This window comes from Struthio camelus, chromosome 9 (assembly GCF_040807025.1).
Source record: "Struthio camelus isolate bStrCam1 chromosome 9, bStrCam1.hap1, whole genome shotgun sequence".
In the NCBI taxonomy this organism is placed as follows: Eukaryota; Metazoa; Chordata; class Aves; order Struthioniformes; family Struthionidae; genus Struthio; species Struthio camelus.
This window is the reverse complement of record NC_090950.1, coordinates 13287201-13308672: the sequence shown is the minus strand read 5'-3', so window position 1 is coordinate 13308672 and position 21472 is coordinate 13287201. Positions and strand designations below refer to the sequence as shown.

The 21472-nt window shown below is 39.4% G+C and overlaps 1 long non-coding RNA gene across 1 annotated transcript in view; it reads left to right on the top strand.

Annotated features, from left to right (window-relative positions):
* LOC138068218 (uncharacterized) overlaps positions 1–21472 on the top strand; it is a 78216-nt gene that overhangs the window by 5000 nt on the left and 51744 nt on the right. The window contains exon 2 of the long non-coding RNA XR_011142923.1: positions 18004–18150. This is a non-coding gene — a long non-coding RNA (uncharacterized lncRNA). The remainder of the gene's footprint in view (positions 1–18003; positions 18151–21472) is intronic.

Here is a 21472-nt window from a genome sequence, read left to right as displayed (position 1 = left end):
CTTTGTCCCATGTATACTGACAGACAGCTTTTCAAATGGAACAGTAGGCTTTTGTTCCCAGAAAGTCCAAATATGATGCTTTGCTGCCTGTTTGACACTTGCATTTCTGTCTCTCATAAACTCTTCCTTCTCTTTGCTCCACAGAGGAGTGTTTTACAGCTCATCCATGCTCTTTAGGTACAACTTTTAGTTATTTTTTCAAAGTGTCTCAAAGGCTGAATAAAGAGCCCTGACTTCCTACAGATTTGTATTATTCCTGGCTGATATTCTCCGAATAATGGATCGGGGACAATTTTGTCACTACTGCAACCTGTAGGCTGAAATAGCCACTTCAGATAGGTTTTCTTGCCTAAGGCAGAAAGGGGGAAAATCTGCCCCAGAAACCACTGCTCTTTATGAAAAGCCTATTTGCTTGACCTATGTTCAGTGCGGGTTACCTCTCTCCCATAGTACATACCAACAATTCTTTTAAATGCTGGGCTTCTCTTCTATCATTTTTGGCTTAGAGCTTTGATGTCTTTTTTTTGTTTCTGTGCAGTAAGATGGTTTCTTAAGATAGCCACTCAGAATTTACCTATCAAACCAGTAGTTAAGCTTGCTAAAGACTTCTACTTAATAGCTTCACTGCAGCCTATTAAGATACACTCTTTGCGCTGAGTATCATCTTCTATTCTACTTAGGATTTTAGAAGCTTATATTTTCAGAAAAGCAGCCCCCATTGAAGAGCTAAAGGAACTGTATATTTCATAGAATTTTTTAGTTCAGTTATTTCCACTGCTCTGGTCTTTCCAGTAACTAGAGCATAAAGAATCATGCTTTACCTTAATGCATCTGAGGGAATACTTTTAATTTACCTTTAGTTTGTCAAGAGGGAGCAATGAAAAATTGAAAACGGTGACTTTTTCTAGGGAATAAATCCTCAAAAAATATTCTGAACGATTCATGCGAGTTTTAACTTGTCAAACTATTCTTGAATGCAGGCAGAACACTCTTCATCCAGTAACTTATTTTTGATTAAGAAATGTGTACTTCCTTTTCCTCATTTGTTTTTTTAGATTCCTAACCAGCTTACACTCAGAAGTCCTCACAGTCGCAAAGTCTGTTTCCATACAACTGTGAATGAAATGTCACAGCTCCTCACGTTGTAGTAACAACAAAGTGTAATCAATAGATTTTTTTCCTCAAGCTAGTGATGAGCAACACATACTTGTGAGTAATTTTTAAGTTGTACTTTCTTCCCCTCAGAGAGCAAAAAACAAAAGAACAACAATCACTGAATCATCAAGTGATCTTTAAAGATACTTAAATTTCAAGGCAGAAACGCGCACTCTTAATTAAAATCCTAAGACTTCCAAATCATTTTGATCTTTGTCCTGTGGTTGTAGGATATGCATGTAAGTCATAATTACTGCCATTGAAGGCACAAGGCACATGCTTTCCTAGAAGCCATGGAAAAAGGGACAAGAAATCCTTCCCCAGCTTCAGTAGCATCCCAGCAATCCTCAGCATAGAAAATACGTATGTTGTGAGGATTTGGGATGTATTCTCCCTTGGACTGCACAGTTCCCTGCTGAATTTAGGCTTCAGAGCATTTTTCATATAATGAGTTTCTGGGGAATGGAGGTTCTTGTCCAGCTCAACTTAGTCCACTGAAATGCTTCATATTTTGCAGAAGCAGCTAGAATCCAAGGCTACTTTTGAAGCTTAATTTTGCGTAGTTTTATACATTCAAACATCCCTGGAATTACAGGATTCACCGCCAAACCTGGATATTAGGAAGTATGTAAGGCCTTCCAGAGGAGGAGGTTGTTCTTGTGGCATATGCAGTCAGGTCTGTGCGTGGGTGTGAAGCAGAGAACAGACCTCCTTGGCGTTTCCTTCCCACTCTGGGCTTTGTCCTTGACCGAAGACTTGATGATCTCCAGAAAACAGAAGCTAGTTGTCTATAACCCTTTGCAGAGTGGTTGTGGACTGGAAAAACTACCCCCCTATCCCAAACAATTGTCCATCGTCAGGGGCCTTAATATGTGTTACATATTTCCATAACAAATTGCCTTTGAAATGTCATTATGGTCATTAAGAAAACCATAATTTAGTTGGAAATCAGAATGTTTCTATTACGGTGTTTCTAAAGCATGGTTGCACGTGCTTGTCAAACATTCAGGTGCCATGCTGTTGAGAAAGGGACAATGATTAAGGATCTGGTAGGATGAAATTACAAGGAAAGATTAAGCATACGTAAAACAACTAAGTAGTGACAAAGTCTGACTATCGTCTAAGGGTATTTGAAAGTTGGGAAGGACGTGGAAAGAAATTAATTTTTTAAAACAACAAGAAATGTCATTTTGTCAGGAAAAAGTTTGAAAAGGGAATCGGACTTCAGTGAACCCTTATGCAGGGACAACAACAGTTTTTGTTCTTACTGTGTATTGTGGTCAGCAGAAATGCTGTAGTCCTTAATGGGATCTGGTTTTCTTCCTCATTATTTTCTTTGTCTACAATAAGCCATTTTACAGTCACATTCTTGTGCATGTAAAATGTAACACTTTCACCTTTGCCTCTTAGCCTCCTGAGGCTGTCACAGGGTTATTTTGGAATTAACAACAATGTATTGTGATGGTAGGCTTTTTCACAGTACCCTTTTTTCCCCTCCATAAGTGAGAGGAAGGGTGATGTGTTATGAGCTTTGGTGGGTTGTGAGAAATGGAATCTATTCAGCGAGCCCGTCGCAGAGCATGGGAACAGTTCTGCTGTAATTTCCTTGAAGTTCTGTGATATCTTTTTGAATCAAAATGGTCTGGTGATTGGGCAACTGGCATTTCAACAAAATGTTGATGTTTTACAAGAACAGCAGACCAAAATAATTCAGTCAAGAATAATCATTTTCAATTGAAAAACAATTTTTATGGAAATCTTTCATCTTGTTCAAGGTAAAACGTTTGTTATGATTGACAAATGGAAACTTTGGGGGTGGGAAGGTCTAATTATCATTCATTTTAAAGTTTTCTGAGTTCTTTGTATTATAGTAGGTCATCCCTGCTTTTTAACTGTGCTATTACTGTCCTGGAAGAAGTCTGTATGTCTTTTGGCCCTCTGTAAAGATTGGTGATTGTGTGGTTAAAATTCATGCAGCAAGAACTGGTAAAATCTGTTTCCTTTGCTCCCATTTTTAACTGTTTACAATTCATAAGGCAGCTAGAGAGTTGCATGTGGCATTGCATGTGACTGTGCACCTTTGTGCCTGATTGCTTGTGACAGCCTCCCAAAGATGGCACACAGCAATGGAGGAGGATTAGGGATCACCAAGTTAGTTCTCTCTCTCTCGGGGACCATTTATTTGGTGAAAATCGGAGGAGTAAAAGAATAAACTCTCTGTGCCAGACTAACTTGAAACCACGAGAAACAATGAGTGGTAGCAACAGATAGAGGAAAGGTTGTTTCTTTTGTTTCTTATTGTGAAGGTATCCAAAAAAAAAACCATACGTTTTGTGACTTCCCCACCATCTGTTCTAACCTTCATATGTATTCCTTGTGTCTGCAGGGAATAAAAGTGCTAACTTCCAATCTAGGTACCTAGCAGCTTCGCATATGGTGTCAAACTGACACCTTTTAACTTGAAACCTGGTTGTAGGAAATGAGGAGCCTTGGTGACAAATGTTCTTTATTATAAGGGAAATGCATTTGTTTTCACTGCTGGGAAATTTTCCAGGCCTTCACCATGAGCTTGTGGCAGAGTTGACCATTAGTAATTAGTAATTGCTTACTGATTTCTTCCAGTAAGCTGCTGAGCTCATAAGGAAAATAATATGATTTTGAGGATTTGAAGACTGTATACTACACTATAGTGTAACAGTTGGGACATACTGTTACTCTGTTGTGTAACAGTATTGCAGTGCAATGCCTTGATCCTCAAAGATGTGAGGGAAGGGACCTAATTTCCTGAATTAGCAGAACTGCCACAAATGTGAAAGTTCTTTCAGGCCAGGAAGAGAGCGTTTTCCATTGTTTTCAAGCAACTTGTAGATTCAGTGACTGCTAATCTGCTCCGAAGAGAGGAGCTCTTTGAAGAGAAGAGGCAATCATTGATTTAGTTAATCAAGTTGTTTTGAAGCTGTGAAGGATAAGAGGGGGAAAAGAGGGGAATTGTAAGTTACTGGAAGTAACTGGGGGAGTCAGGGTGGAATGGTTAGATAATTTAAATGGTCCAAAGTCTACTGTAGTTCTGTCATCTCAAAGGCGGAATACAACATTTTTCCAGCGAGCTTGATGCAGTGAGACCTGCAGGAGGGTTTGATTTGTTTGGAATTTTTTTGGTAGAAGATGGGAAATTCCTTGTTTAATCAAGGATTGATTGCTTTGTTAAGTGGGATGTCAGACATGATGGATAGCAAGTCCAATACAACATGTTTTTTTGTGCTGCCACCCTGTTCAATGAGCTGATCACTTGATCCCTTTAAAACTGAAAGTCTGGACAGTTTATCAATAGCTCTTATAATGTGAGTTTTTCTTTTTCATTACTTAAAGAAGTTATGATATTTTCCTTTATTTCCATAGCTGCACCACTGGCACATTAAACCTATATAGTCAAAATGATTTTTATGTACTTTATAGAAATAAATCATTTGTAAGTGATATCATGGCTATATCTGTCTTCTATGACAACTGAGTCATTTGCAGCTGTGCAAAATGAGAATTGACACTAAAAGCCCAGGATGATTTAAGGGAAATGACAAACTCACATTCTTGGAATAGTAAAGTACTGGATATTTTTAGAGGGAGGAAGCCTAGACAAGTGCATAGCTGCACATTTCCAGTTTATCATGAAGATCTTAAAGACGCCTGGATAAAGTCATATTATACGTATCTGGGAGAACAGTACCCAACAGTAGTTTTTTGTCTTAAATGTGAACAATGCCCCTTTTTGCACTCCATGTGCGTATTCCTGTTTCGTATGAGTGAGAAATACCCATAATCTGTATGGAAAATTGTGGATGCACAAGAGCAGAGCAGATGAGTCAGACAAGACCGGCACTCTGGGCCTAGGAGTCTGTCCTGTGCCAGCCATGTTGGCCACAGAGGTGGGAAGGAACGACTTGATCAGTATGGATTCACACTGGTTGTTCTCTCCAAGTTCTCTGTTGGTTGATTCTTCTCCTCAATGTGTTTATCTTCAAGAAAACACCATATTAGTAATGCCAGCACGTGGGAAATAAAGCATGTGACTTTATTCTTTAAACAAGCAATGAGTTGGAATTGCTTACTTCTGTATTTTTGCTGATGTTTACTTTGAGCTTGCCACCTGGTTATCAGGTGAATTCAGGAACTCCTTTGGGTTCCTCGCACTTTGAGCTTATCATTAGTTATCATCCTATTTGTCATAATGTGAAATTGGCTACATTATTTCCCTTGATGTAGGCTCAAAATTCCAGTGGGACTCTAGCCTCTCTGCTAGCTTTCTTGCTTCTTTTTTGCACACAAATACTCCTTTGCAATCTTTGTGCGTGAAAAGCAGCATAGCCTATGTGCCTCATGAGGCTGCTTGGCTACTGTACATAAAAAAATGCTGTTACTTCTAAACGCTTCATATTTCTTTACTTGCTGGAACCTATCAGTATTAAAGGATCCAGTTCTTTTTTGCACATGTGTAAGTCTGGGGTAACCCTTCTGAGGGCGATGATGTTACCTGCTAAGAAACTCGATCAAGATGCCCTGCTGCAATCACAGCACCCCTCTGTCTCTTTGCAGTCCCTCCATCCCCTGTGCAGCCAACTTCTGTCATCTGTTACTACTTGTAATCTCAGGGCTTGACTCTATCTGAGAGCAAGATATTTTGTTGTGAAATCAACCCTGTTTTTTGTTTCCTTCTCAAGTTGTCACTCATTCGTACACTGCTTACTGAGTGAGATTTGACCTTGAGAAACAAGAGAGGAGGGGCAGCAACAGGGAATCAAAGAGCATTAGAAGATAGCAGGTAGAGGAAGCTTCTCAACGTAATCGCCACAGTAGGATGTTTGGGGATGGGGTACCAGGGAGTACTGAGGGAAGGTCAGGTTTCTCAGGAGGCTGTTGTGTGATTTATAGGAGATTAAAGCTTTGGGTATAATCCGGTTTCTTTTGGGCCTGAAAACAAGGATGTCAAGGGTAGATTTCACCCTATCTATCCCTGTACTTTAGAACGAGGATGCTTAACCTACAGCCTGTGGGCCCAATTTGGCCATCAGACCAATTCATCTGGCTGGATTTTTGCTACTGTCTTTCCCACGGGTGCTTTGAACATGAACTTGGCATAAGTCAAATTGTTTCAGGAGTTTGATCCCTACTGCCTTTTTTTCCTGAGTCTTTCTCGCCCCTTCCTTATAGCTTGACTCTAAGAGCACCTGGGATGACTTGACCACTAAACCAGCTTTCTTGCAGGTTTTTCCAGGCTTTGTCCCAAATTCCTTTATTCAGATATGTTTCTGAGGTACACATTTCTTCTTTCTTCCTTTATTTCTGATATAGGTCATAACATTTTGGCAAATAAACTGTATTACTGAAACTGTTATTTCTTATGTAAAGATTATGCCCATATATTACATTTGTATGAACTCTCAGTATATTTCTGGTTATAATATTCATGTCAGTCTAAATGCAATTTTCTTGCTGGAATGTAGCATTGTGTCAGCCAAATAATTAGATGACCTGATGACCTGTGATGTACAATTTCTGTCTCTGTATTTGTAGCTTGCTTTCAGAGAACACTGCTTTGCTGCAGGTCTGTGGGGCAGACCCAAACCTGAGCGCAGTCAGTAAGGTACTACAGGCTCGTGGGAGACAGCGAGTGTGGCACTTGCCAGGATCTGGATCTCTCAGGGTGACAGGGCTTCAAAAAAAATGTTGGGTTTCTGTTGTGTCTTTGACTTTACCTTTGAGGCAGCTCTGAAAACAGCTAGTGTGCATTTCTTCCTAAGTTTCTTTTCTTTCCTCTTCAAAAAATGAATCAAGCCCGAAATGTTTTATTAAATGAAATCTAATCACACTAGCTGGATGCATATCCTTTGTTTCATTGAAAAGAAGAAAAATTATGAAAGAAAAGTAATTATGCGAGGGAGGGGAAAAAATCACATAATGAGGAGTGCTGCTTCTTTCAAAGCCTGCGTAGTCTTTGTTATTTTTCTTGGCCCTTATTCTGCTTCTCATCTGAGCTGGACTTGGGACAGGACTGAAGGTAATGGGAAAAGTTTGTGCAGGTTCTGGGGCTTGGTTGTGGAGATATATAATAACCAGAACAACTCAAAGCTGTAAGCCTGAGGAGGAAGCCCAAAGAGCTCAAGTGCGCTGAACTTGAGCAGTACTGCCTGTATGCTGCAAAGCAGACACCCTGGCCCATCTGCTATGCTTCTCTAATGGCATCATGCCTTTGGTATGGACTGTCTTGCACATGTGAGTGCTCTCCTCTTGTCCAGCCTGAGAGTGAACCAGCTGCAGTGTAGGGAGGAAATCATCCACCACTGTTCCACTTGATACTGAGCATGTATGCATTTGGGCAGCACCGACAGGAGAGAAAGTGGGTTAGAGAGTTCTGCTCTGGCAAGGAAACTTGCTATAGGCCAAACACCCATGTTCATTTCTGCCTTCTCCTTTCTCTGTTAGCTGGCCCCTGGATCTCACTATCCTCTGGGCAAGGCCCAGTGTTTTCATGCCATATGCAAGCTCTGGAGGTGATGGGCATGTTTTGTGTATGGTGGAACTTTTCCACTTTTTTCTTGTGTGATTTGAAAAAAACCTGCTTTCTTTCAATCTTTCCTTTTACCCAAAATTAATGTGTTCTTACATACATTCTATGGGATGGTTGTTGGTGAACAGTTTTGCAGCGTTTTACTTTTTATTCCGTCTTAATATAAAATATTCTCATCTCATGTTTTTACTGCTCAAATTCCTTTCAGACTAGGAGAATGGCTGCCCCATTGATTTCATTGATGCATTTAGCAGCACCAAGACATGTGATTATTGGATTATCCTGTTTGATAAGAGCATCATGATAAGAGAGCAATTTGGGAATCAGTTTCATTATATGATTTTTATTATGTGATTTTATTTTGTAAATGAAACCATCTTTCATAAAAATGGGGGTCTCAGAGGTCCTCCTCTCTGCTGTATTCAGTAGCATTTTGCATAAAAATGACACAAGCTGGTAATTTAGGCTGTATAGAAAATATTGCTCAACAAGGGTTTTGTTGTTCATGTTTTGTGGCACCAAGGTGTTAGTGTCTGTACTGATCTGAGGGTTTCTACTGTTTAATTGAGTATTCTTACCCCAGCAGAGATACCTGATGCTGCATTGGAAAGGTCTAATCTTAGTCATTAAAATTGAGTCTTTTCACTGATTTATAAGATAATTCAGATTAGATCCTGATTTCATTGGCCACAGATACCCTTAACAGGTCCCCTTAACGCAAGGAAAGAGAAACACTTTCCAGTCCACCAATTTATGCCTTAAAAGTGAGAACAGATCAAAGGAAATGTCTGAGTCTGCAGTACATGATGAACAGTCCTACACAGCTATGTAATTTACTAAGTCCCTTATATAATGTGGCATAAATATGGCAGTCAAGAGCGTACAGGAGGAAAAAATATTTTTATATTTTTCGATACTGTCATTTAGAATTTGTCTCCTGTTTGTCTTCATACCAGTGAACAATAGGCTGCTAAATTAGTTTTATTTTTAAGGAGTTTCTTTTTAGAAAACCTAGCAATGCTGATTTAAACTTTCATTCTATCTAACATTATTTTTAAACTCTAAATAAGCTGTGTTAAAAATTTCCCCTGGGTATGTAAGTGGTCACTTCAGATGAGCAAGGAAATTGGTTAGAAAATGGAGAAGAAATGGATTACTTTAGGAAATTTTTTCTTAAACCACTCTTTTTTTTAAAAAGAGACTTACAAACTTAACAGCTTTCTAAGAATCATTAAATATTTAAAGTTAGTTCATTAGGAGTGTAAAAAAAAAAGTTTAAGCCTTTTAATCCTTTCATCTGCTCTGTGATGAAGCCCTTGAGTTAACATCAGAAACCCTTCGATGCTTGCTGATGATGCATCTGTCAGCTTTCCTTGCCAGTACAGAAAGAACAGTAAGTAAGGCTAATTTTTCAAACTGACAGTCACTTCTGAAATCAGTTTTAATGTTGGAAAAAATCTACAAAATATTATATTATTTTAAGGGAGCATGAGAAATAGTAAGATGATTTGTATTAACAGAACAATTTGATTAGGGAAGTCATATCAGCTGTGACATTCTTGCTGTATTCTAGAAATAAAATAGAAGGGCAGAAGAGAGGAAGGGAGGGGAGAGCCAGCTTCATGAGGAACCTAAGTCTTATAAAAAAAAAAAAAAAAAAAAGGGGGGGCTTGGAAATGGTAAGAAAAGAATAAGAAAAGAAAGAATGACTTATCAGTATTTGTTGTGCACCAGCTAGGCAAATGGAAGACAAACACTGAATGGTATTTTGTTATGCTGCTCCTAAAAGGCTCAAAGCTTTGTTACAGTGAAGTTGAAATCCTTTTAAAGGCTTGCTCATCTGTAATCCATGCACATATATAGCTTCCACTGACTTAAGCAAGTCAAAGAAACCTGGCAGTCCCTAGTTGTCTATCTGCAGTGGCCTAGAAATCCTCTGGCAGTGGCTGGGTGTGCCTTTCCCTTGTTCACTGGTTTTGTGTCTCAGACTTGCAACTCACCTTCTCAGCTGGACCTGCTTTATGCTGTACTGCGCTATACTATGCTAATTTGACTGCTGAGTTGCTTGCTTCATGGTTTCCCAGTGTAGAGTTTTCTAATTAAGAACTAATTGTTAAACAATAAGTTCAATTGCTGCTCTGACCTTGCTGTGAAAAGCCACGGGGTCCCTACCAAGTCCTTGTGAGAGTCATTCGTCTCTTCATAGTGAAAACTTACATATCAACCCAAGATAGTCTCAAAAATGTGGAAACTAGGACCAACCATACAGCATCCTTCTATCTTTCTTCCCCGAGGGAATCCTAGTTTCTCTCCAACTTGCTGGGCAGGATGAAAAAAAGAATTTTGCAGACAGATGAAGCAATTTCTACCCTCACTCTGTCTTTTCATTCTCTCCACCCTAGCAGAGACAGCTGAACAGACAATGTATCTGCTTCCAGGCCTCCCCCCCCCCCCCAAGAGCATATATGTATTTTCTTCAGCTATCCCTACCAGGGGGCAAGTAATCTTTAGCAGAGAGGGCAAGCTGTTTGGGGCAAGTATCCACTTTATCTATCTCAACTAAAGAATATGCACTTGTGAATGTGAGACAGGACTTTCCTAAGGCTTGGGATGGTTTTACAGTCCATCTTTTTCCCAGAAACTATGGAGATAGTGCATGGAAGGCCTCAGGAGAAAATTATTTTACAACACTATTTCTCATCCTTTTACTGAGGATATTTAACCAAATATGACTGCAAAGCTGCACTGTACAAAGATTGCCTGTGGTTGTGAAAGGGGAAGCGTGTGTGAAGTGATGATAGAATCGAAACATCCTGAACGCATAATCTTTCAAACCACTGTATTGTATATAGTTAGGTATCGTGCATAAACCAGACTAGAAGGTAAATGCTGCAGGGGCAATGGATCTACAACTGCTATCACTGGAAAGACAACTAGTTGACATAGATCTCTCTCTCCCTCCCTCCCTCCCTCCCGCCCTCCCTCCTAGTATTGACCTTTTCTTGGAAGCAGGGGTTGCCAAGATCAGTGTTGTAATCTCTCAAATACTTCTGGCTGTAACTTTTTGTAAAGTTGTTTCTTGCTTCTTTCTAAAAGAAGAATTTTCTCAAAAAATTAGTTCTCTTGTAGGAGTGGTTTCCATTTTGACAGCTTTTTTGTGGAAGAAGGAAAAAAGGTTTTAACTCAAAATTCTGCAAAACTGATCCATTAATAGTGGAAAGAGTGGGGAGAGAATATGGATATCCAATCCTCCCCTACTTAGGAACAGGAATTGGACATGCAAATCCCTTACTATGGTGGGAGTTCTTCTTAATAATGAGTAAATCTGAACTATTTCTAGCTGCCTATTTAACATCCTCATGATGGTCAAACATAGCAGCATCCTTTTCAACAGTATCTTTTGCCCGAGTGTCTGCTTTGTCTAATATTTTTCCTGTGCCCATTGACTATAACAGAAGATTAATGACAGACTTGTATCATCCTTGTTAGGATTAGGCTGCTAAATGTGCTACATAAAGACACCTCAGCGATCCCAGAAAACTCTTGAATTGTCCTTAGCTGAATATAGTGGGCTATAAATTTCACTTGTACTGTTTAACTTTTGCTGCGTACTGAACAACTGGGAGATGACTCGGATCTTTCGTTTTATATTACATATATTATTCTGAGTGGATCTGGTCACAATCAATGGAAATACATCCATGAATATTCTTTACATGCTTTCCCTCCTTTTGCACTACATTTCTGGATATTCACATAAGTCATGATTATTAGCATAACCAGTTATCATCAATGAAAACTTTTAAAGTCCCCCACAAATTATCCCTGTCACAAACTTCAGAATTAAACAGAGGAAACAGCTCTGGCAGCATATGGCTCAGATGATAACCTCTGGAATCATTTAAAATAATTTAAAAGTTGTGATTAGATAACTTCCCACAACACACATGAGAAAGATCAGAGTCTGCTTATATTCAGCAAATGAATGTTTCATTAGAAATATTTCTCTTCCATTTTTGGATATGGCTATTTGGTTACATAGATACATGTTTTGTACATTATAATCGAATTATAACGGCAGCCAGGAAAAACAGGTTCTCAGATGGATACTGAGACACAAGTGGGATAAACTCAAGGTGCCTGAGTCTTCAAGTGTAAGCTGACATAAGAGGGAGGCAAGCACTGGAAGTACTGTTAGAGAACTGAATATTTTGATTCAGAAAGTTTTCATTCAGAAATGTTTCAAATGGAGAAGTCTGCCATGCAAGTTCCTGCAGCAGAGCAACAGTCCAGCAGCCAGAAAAATGTATTATCTGTAGAGAAATCTGTTTAGTAATTCTGCTCCTCAGACATCCTGACTTCTGTAGAGGCATCAGGAACCTTTTGACTACAGTTACCTTTCCTTTTTAGTGGAGAGCAAACTCTTTCAAGCAACTGTTTTTGCTGGTGTCTGGAGCACAGTTGTTTCAGGCCTAGCCCTGCCGACCTTAACACACAGTTAGTCTTCCTGAAATGTCATGTGTGGTTAAACTTTGCCACCCCGAGCACCTTGTTGTGTGGTACAGGCTGGGGGAAGGGCAGCAGTGAATAACAACCAACAACAGAGAAAGCAGACATAAATGTGCTGTCAACTACAAAACTGCAGGAGAAAGGCTGGCATGTGAAAATATTTCTCCATTACTGCTTGCTGAAGTAAACGAGAGCACTGGTGACAGAAATTGTGTAGATTTGTGTTCCTTCCTCATTATCTGCTCCTATTTCTGACTAGAACATGCCCAGACCGCACAGTAGGCAAAACCCCTGTTGTGTGCCAGCAACTTGGAGCTGCTAATGAATGCTGATACAGAAGAAGTGCTTCAGTAATTTTTTTCATGTAAATGGGATCGAGAGTAGGTCAGTGACAAACATGAAAAGGAAGGCAGACATTTAAACAGAATGATTTAGTGAGATAATTTGTATGATACTTTATTCCTTTCATACACTAAAAGAAAAGCTTTTGAAAATGTAAATGAAAGAAGAGACTGCAACAGTCTGTGTCTGGGAAGCTACAATACTGTATAGGAAGGGTGACATTTGAATCAATTAGATAACCATCGCATGAGATAGCTAGCCTTTCAGCTGCGTTTCAGCGAGCAAGAGCGCTGCCTTTTTTCCCTTTCCTTCCCCTGCCCCCTAGTCTAATATATGGAAGAAGTAAAAAATAGTTTGGAACATGTCCCTCTTTCTCATGTCTTCCACAGTAAAATGATCTGAATTTCATACTGTGAGCACTATCTTCAGTATGTAATTAGTCAGGTCTTCAGCTGGTACAAATTGGTTAACTCCATGGAGGTCTTCATAATGGGAGCTTTACACCAGTGAACAATTTTATCCTGTGTTATGTCCCCTGACAGAACAGATCTCTAAACCTCTGATTTGTCATTCATTAGCTGTTCAGCAAGTGTACGATTTCTGGGATCGTGTTCTGTGCTGGATCTAAAGCAACCCAAAGAGGGACCACAATACCAAAGGGAGAATGTAGTTGAGTAAATAGGTTTCATAGTTAAAGGTATTTTATAAAAAGCTGCCTAAAAAGAGGTATGTTTAAAGCCAAGGTTATAATTTACCTTCATCTCTAATATTATTTATGTTGAAAACAGGTGGCTACTTTCATGAGAAGCTGCTTCCCTAGCTTTATACAAACAGAATGTCATTGTAATGTTGGTTTAGAGTTTTGCAGGTTTTGCTGTTTGTATCTGTAAGCAAAACATTTTTCCAACAAAACCTTTGTGTTTTAACCATTGCACAAAGTAGCTGAAGGCTAGTGTTTAAAGCTTCCAAATATAATACAAGTCTCCTTGAAAATGGGAAGGTGACTAGTTCTATGATTATGTCTGTCTTGTATCTGTAGCATAATACAACATTCAAAGTTAGACTGATTAGAACTCCTAATGATCAGAATAATTGCCTTTAGCTGCCTTATACTTAATAGTCTGTGTTCTGCATCAATATGCAGGTGAACTAAGTACATAACTCCCTCATGCTTTGAAATGAGTGCCCTTAAGGTATGAGAGCCTGTTCCTGGGAGATACTGGGTGCCTTCATTTTCCCTGACTGCAGTGTGTGCTTAAAGAGTGCGGAGCTCCCCAGGAGCTACCTCAGAGCCTCACGGGATAAGACCTGAAAAAAAGCTCAGAATAAGGCACAGAACAAAGCAGGTTTAGGATGGGGCCTGTGCAAGCCCCGCAGGGGTCAGTTCCTTCTGGATTCTGTTAAATGAAATGCCCCCTTCAATTGGCAGCGAGTTGAAAAGCAATCAATCTATGAACGTTTGATTTCAAATTCCAGCACCCTCCAAGAAGTCCCAAGCCTTTTCCCTACGTGTTTGAGAAGCCTCTTTCCTCCCTTCTTCAGAAAGCCCCTGTCTCACAAAATATTTTCTGATTAAAAGTCCTTTTTTTTTCCCCCTATCCAGTGTTTCTAGGGAAACAGTCCTGAGGGATGGATTGATCCCTTAGGACTACAGAGACTCGGCTCCAAACCCTTGTTCTGCCTGATTCACACTGACAGGTTGAACCAGAATAGCAGGAGTCCAAGATGAGGGCTCTGCTTATGCGGCTGTTTCTGTGGAGATCTTGCTGCTTTTCCTAGTGGATGCAAATGAGCATTTCAGGGGAGTATGGAGGTGAACCTCAGTGTCCCATTTCCATCTCTGCCTTTGGAGCTGTGCCTTGTCTTTCTCCCTGTTAATATTTGTATAAAGTAGAAGAGTTCTAACAGTAGACAGAATAGAGTGAGTACCTAGTGGATGTGCAAGACAGGTTCAGTTTCCCAGTCAGGCTCAGGCAAAGCAGTGTGAGTTAATCAGATCCAGCTGAATCTCCAAAGGTCGGAGGTATTGGCTGTTTGGGACTCAGTCTCCCTTCAGGGCTAAAGGACATATTTCCCCTGAACATGTTGTTAAAATCAGTGTTCCCATGAAATGTTTCCATTTCAACTTATCAGTTTTTTCTCGTGGCAAAAATGCTTTGTCAGAATATTCACCATTAGTCCTGCTTATCAAGCTGAAGTTTGAAGTCTTGGTTAGGGTGCAGAGCTTGATGCAGGTAATAGATTGCTTAGCTTTCATAAGACCAGCTAATCTCTTTCTTATAGTAATGGCTGTAATATTGAAACCATCAGAACAGTGAAATGAAGTAGTGAATTTTTTTCATTCAGTACAACTCATACTTATCTAAACAAAAAAACTCTTCTCTTTTTACAGATTCTATTGTGTGATCAGTTATAGCCACATTCATTATGGAGTGTGAAACCCATACTCTTACTATATCAATAAAAAAAAAAAACCCTTCGTTATGCTGTGAATGCGTTACTGGCTGAATAGCTGCTTGACCACAAAACTGAGGGATATGTCAGCTCAAAGTCCTGAGTCTCGAAATGATTGAAAGCTGGGAGATCACTTCCGAGAAGCATGCAATGTATATTTGCTGTTCATATATTAGTCTCTTTTGGCCACTATTAAAGACAGGATTTTGACCTAGTTGCACCAATAGGGATGCGACTCCTGTCTTCTCAGTCAGTTTTTAGGAACAAGGTCTGGGAAGTCGACTGCAGGATGGATATTTATTGAGATGCTGAAGAAAGAAACTTGGAAAGTCTCATTTATGGAGACATAGTCATTGCAAACTCCCCCAGAACCCCTGTATTGTATAGGCACAGTTATCCGGTCATATATTTTGTAGTTCCTCAGCACATGTGTTAGCAAGGACTTAAAATCAGCCATCACCATTACAGTACGTTGTCTATATTTAAATTTTGTTAAAGACTTGTAGAGCTAAAATATCAATCATTTAAAAATGGCATGGGTTCAGTGACATCAAGGGATTTCTACTGATTTATGTGAACTGCAAATCTGGTATTACTATTTAAAAAAATTCATATAAAATAATTTGCTATATGCCAAGTAGCCGCTTGTTCTGTCCGCTAATGCATTGCACAGTGTGTATGACAATAAGATGAATTGCCAGCACTTACATATTGTTGAAATGGCAATTGTTATGGCTGATCAAAAGTCTCAATACTAACAGCAATCTAATCTTATCTAATCTTTTCCTAATCCTGGAGTATAAATAAGGAGATACAGCAGAAGAACAACGTGAGATCAGGAGCATCTTAGTATATATGCAGTTACCCCAAATAACTGTTTTCAAAAAAAGCATCAAAATTCTTGAACGCATCTAAAATTATTGTTCTTTGGAATGTCATATTTTACAGAAATTTAGGACTTTTCTTTAAAAAAGCTGAAGAGATGTGCACAAGTGAATAAGATAAACTTCTCATAAATAACTGAGTTCTATCTGTTAATAATGAATGAAAGCTGAAACGCTGTATCTGTGTTATGCAGATGGGATGGTTTAGCCATTTTATTAAAAGTCAAAATGTGTGAATAACAAATATATGCAGAGACAATCTTGCAAAGGATATTAAAAGTCCTTGTGAATGTTTCTTGCATGAGAAAACTTCAAAAAAAACGCTTTCACCTTGGACAATAATGACAGTTTGAAGTTAAAATAATGGATATCTGAGTGAAAGATCTGGTATCACATATGAAGAAAGTGAATAGGAGAATAAGAGGTGAATGGGAGAAGGTGGTTATTTGCTGTTTCTCACAATACTGTGGACAAAGAAATGAGCGATGATATGATCACGTATCAGATTTAACTACTGAAAGGAAGTACTTTTTATGCACACCATATAATTAAATCTTGGAGCTCATTGCCATAGGAGGCATACAGTATAATGGGTTCAAAATAAAAGGTTAGCGATTGGTAGCCTTCAATCATCATGGTCCAGTGCAGAAATATTTTCTTCAGTGGACTGCAAAGTCTCCAAGGGCTTAGCAAGAGAAAGATTGCACTTTAATTGCCCTGGTACTTACACTTTTGTAAGCTTCCACTGCTGGCTGCTGTTGGAGAGATGATGTTGAATTCAAGGGACCTTTGGTCTTATAGTCTGTAAGCCTTTGCTTCTAGTGTCCTGGGGTCCTGAATCTGAGAGTAAATTTTTTTCAGTTGATGTTTAAAGGAGTGAAGAGAGTACTCTTTGCCTGTGTACCATATATAGGAATAGCGTTCTCATGAGTGCCTGAGTCTGTAGAATGGCATAAAGGTATTCCAGAGCGTGCCCCTCAACCCAGTGCACCTTGACTGTGTCTGAACTTTGTGATGGGAGCAGAGCAAGCTGTGCTCTGCTCTTCTGTGTGCCTGGACTTCCTTCAAAGGAGACCTGGGTGCATGGGCAAAGAAGTTGTGGTGGCACCCTATCAGATTTCCAATAGGCTACTAAGAGGACAAGGACACCTTCTCTGCAGTCAAGAAAGTGTGTGCTTGTCCTGCAGAGGGGACTGGGCTGCTGTGAAGTGCTTAGTGTTGATTTAGTCTCAGTATGTAGCACTGGCCAAGGCACTGTGGGGAGATGACAAAGACTGGCTCTGTTTGACTGCCGTTCACTTGCTGAATGAATTTGAATAACTTGGCTTTGCACTTCTGTCTCTTGCCCTGTTTTTCCTGCTCTCGCCGTTCAGGGTGAACGGGATTTCTCAATTCCCTGAGCTATCTGGAAGCCATGTGCTTGCATTGCAAAGGCTTCTTTTAACCTTCAGCATAGTTCATTAGATTGGGTTTGGTACCATGACTAAGCTTTTGGAAGCGTTGAGTGTGTTCACTAACGTCCATCTGAAAAATATCACCTATATGTGCCCTGAGAAAGCAAGCTCTTCAGGACAGAGTCTCTTTTTCTCCATGTATTTTGTAGAGTGTCTCATACAGTGAACCTTGCCTTGGCTGCAGCCTGCATATGCTACTTTAAAATAATAAATAATAAGGATTAAGGTTAACTGACATTTTTAAAGAAAATGCCACTGTCTCTACTTACTATCAATTTTATTATTTCCCTGTCCAAGGAGCAGCTTTCTATCAGGCTTTGTGAAAACCTTACTAAATTTCCATTCTGAGAACTAGACAAAATGCAAATGAAGAGATCTCTGTGGAATTTTATTTTTAATCCTATAAGCTAATGCAAAAGATAGCAATACAGTTGATGCTATTTTAGGGATACAGCCTAAAATTCTATAAATTTTTAGAGATGTTATCAAACATCAGAGGAATTCTACAAATCACACTATTAAGTATGTTCACGTCTCAGCATATTCACGTGACTAATTCTGATGACTTCTCTCATTAAGTACCTGGATTTAGCAGCCATTTAATTTTTTTTTGCTCTGTCTCCCTGACCCATGTGATTTGCAGATGGTCTTACGGGATTTCGGTCTATCTTCGTATCTTCTCTGCTACTTCAAAGACAGTGGGAGACTTCCCGTTTTGCCTCTGTGCTGATGGAGAATGCTTAGCTGAGATGATGTTGATACTGTGCTCTGGACTGTGTACTTCAGAACCGTAAGCAAAGCCCGCTGCTTGCTGCAGCTGTTGACCACATATGATGATGTGTAGGAATGCGGTAGAGCATCTCCCTCTTTCCTGGCCCAGAGTGCATGGTCTAGCCTGGAGTTAGATATACCCCTGATCTGTAGTAGAGAGCAATATTCATGAGTTTCTCTGATTACTTCCCTTCTTGCCTGTTTTTTCAGGAACACAACAGTGACCTACCCTGTGAGTGAATGTCTACAGATTAATTTAGAGCTCTCCTGAGAAACTCCAGGCAGGACTGCAGTGATGCACTGTGGTGGTTCAGCCATAAGGGGAAGGAACCATGATGTATTGAGGGAGATACTCTAATTCGTTTTGAAAGATATGTAGTGAGTCTTCCCAGATTTAGCATGTAATTACAAATATTAATGTGAGCAATAATTCTATCTTTAAAAGTCCTGAAACAGGGAGGTTTGGGGAGGTTACTGTTTAAGCAGAACCCAACTGCAAACCTGAATATGTAAATAAAAACCATGAAACTGCACAGCCCTGAAATTTTAATCTGGTGGTGAAAGCTTTCATTTCAGGCTGCTTTCTAATTAATTTGCTGTTTCTTAGGAGTGACAGAACTTGAAAGCTTTTCCAGGGATTAGCAAGAAGACCATTTTTATGCTCTCTACTTTGGTTAAGTGCAGTGATTTGCTTTAGAAGCAGTGTTTTTATTGCATCTCAGCTAGGCTGTGAGAGGATCAGCCTGAAACCAGCATAAGTATGTTATTCTCCTGACTAGTGCTGATCGTGAGCTTCTATACAGAAGATGAAAGAAGCTCCAGGCAAACGCTAGGAACTTACCCAATTATCATCTTGCAGTGGGACAATGAGCAGATGTTTGTGTGGGTCAGAGTGGGCTAATAGGAAGATGCGATGAGATTTTTTTTTTTTTCTTCTGAATATAGAAGAGAATTTTGTGACTGAGATAGAAATAAGTGTCTTGGACACTGAGATAAGTATTCAAGAAAAGGGGGTCAAGGAAGGCTTCTAGATGTGTATGGGAGCAGCAACAAAGCCTCAGGGAAGACACTAAGGATAGATCCTGCACAGGAGACACATTCTTGTATCGCATTCTCTGCTGCTGCTGGCTCTCCCACATGGCCTTTTTGTAGAACAAGTAGAGTAGAGCCTGAGAGAGGAGGAAGGAAATAGATGTCCCATAGAGTTGCATGTTATTTCTATTTTGGGTCACAATAATACCTACCAGGTATGCATACATCTGTGTCTCATACATAAATCCTAATAACTGAAAACTTGCATATCAGTGCTTATGGTAATTAAAGTTCTTATTGCCCAGTGTTAAAAGTAGCATATTAATCCCTTTCTCTTGGCTACGTTCCACTCTTGGTAATTGTTACGCTTATGTAAAATAATGATTTCATCTGGTGTCTCATACTCTTATTACTCCTCTAACCAATTGTATAGTATGAGCATTAAGCACTTTGCAGGTAGATTGGCCATTTGCAGATGGTAGATGGCTACTCTGGAACGGTTCATGATTATGGAGGAAGTACGTGCTCTGAAGAAAGAAGGGAGCTGTGTAAACAGTTGACTTGCTCAAAATTCTGATCCAAATTCGGGTCTAAATCTAAGTTTTTTATAAACTCTGCTATTACTGAGATCAGTTTCTGTTCTCATGCAGGAAGTCAGATCTAGAATACCATTTCCATAAAAATCTAGATCATAGTCTCAAAAATGATCTCTGTATTTAAGAGATTAATTGCACAGAAGCACTTTTGAAATGGTGCCCCTTGTTCCTTGTAAAGCACTAAGACAATGTACTTATCACTGCTAGGCAAGCTGAGACTGTGTGGTATTTTCATTAGTAGAAATGGATGTGAAAATGAGCGCTAACCTTTTCCAGGACAGAATTACTTTTGATGCTTTTTGATGCCTTTTTTTTTAATATGGATTTGTTATGATGGGCCATTAAGGACAGAAGGAGTGAGACTATTGTTATCACTAGCAGGTAGTATAATTGAAAACAGTGAGGAGGATTTAAGGGTTGCTTGCTTGACTGTTTTAATCCCAGCATCTTCCTATAAAGGAACTTTTTCGTGTCTGAAAATTGAAACCATAATTATTGTTGCTAATGAAATGTGACAAACTAAGCAAGAGATTTTATATTCTCAAAATGTGAAGTTGGTATAGATTCTCCTTTGAAGAGTGAGAGCCCTTATACATACCACTAGTACAAGCATGGCTATGAATCTCCAGCAAACTGTTATCCTCCTTACAGCTTGCTTGCCAAGGCTACTAAATTGTATTATGTAATATTCTATAACATTATATCACATTAGCAGTGATTATGAATAGCTGTTGCCCACTGTCATTGCCAATGCAATGAATTGGATCCACAGTGGAGGGTTGTATATGCATGTATGAATGTGCCTGTACACCCACATTCACCTGGTGTGCATATCCAGAGCCACAGAATCGTTGGGCTTGGCAGGCACCTCTGGAGATCGTCTGGTCCCACCCTCCTGCTCAAAGCAGGGGCAGCTAGAGCGGGTTGCCCATGACCGTGTCCAGTCAGGCTTTAAGTGTCTCTAAGTGTGGAGACTTCACAGCTTCTCTGGGCGGCCTGTTCCAGTGTTCAGCCACCCTCACAATGAAGTGTTTTCTTAACTTCAGATGGAAGCTTGTGTGTTTCAGTTCGTGCCCGTTGTCTCTCATCCTGTCACTGGGCTCCACTGAGAAGAGTCTGGTTCTGTTGTCTTTACATCCTCCCATCAGATATTTATAAACATTGATAAGACAAGACATGTATATGTGTAAGTATGTATACCCACGCAGAGATGGAAATGTGTGTCATATGTGGTAGGATTTGTGAAGCGTTTTCTTTTACGTGTGAAAGCAACATGAAACTTATTTATTATCATAAATCTGCAATATCAATCTGTACTGTTATTGTTTATTACTATAAATCTAAATTACTATGTTTTTACTGTAAATTTCTTTTTGTGGTTTTAAATGTTTACTTTTTGTATATTAAAATATAGTCATGTAATCTTCAGAGCACATTAAACTTTCTCGGGGTATTTCTTCAGAAGAGGCTTTTATCTAATGACTTTAAGTTTTTAATTCCTTCTGTGCTTCAGAAAAATCTCACATTTCAAAATAGCAATCAAGAGCTTCAAACTAAACTCATGAGTCATGTTCAAATCCCATTAGTTCCCCTCTTATGGCTCTCTGATTTACAGATTGAAAGTCGCACTGTTTCTTGCATTCCATTTAATTTAGAATGATATGAGATGCCAGAACTCTTTATTGTAAAGAAGCTAATAGCATGGGGCTATAT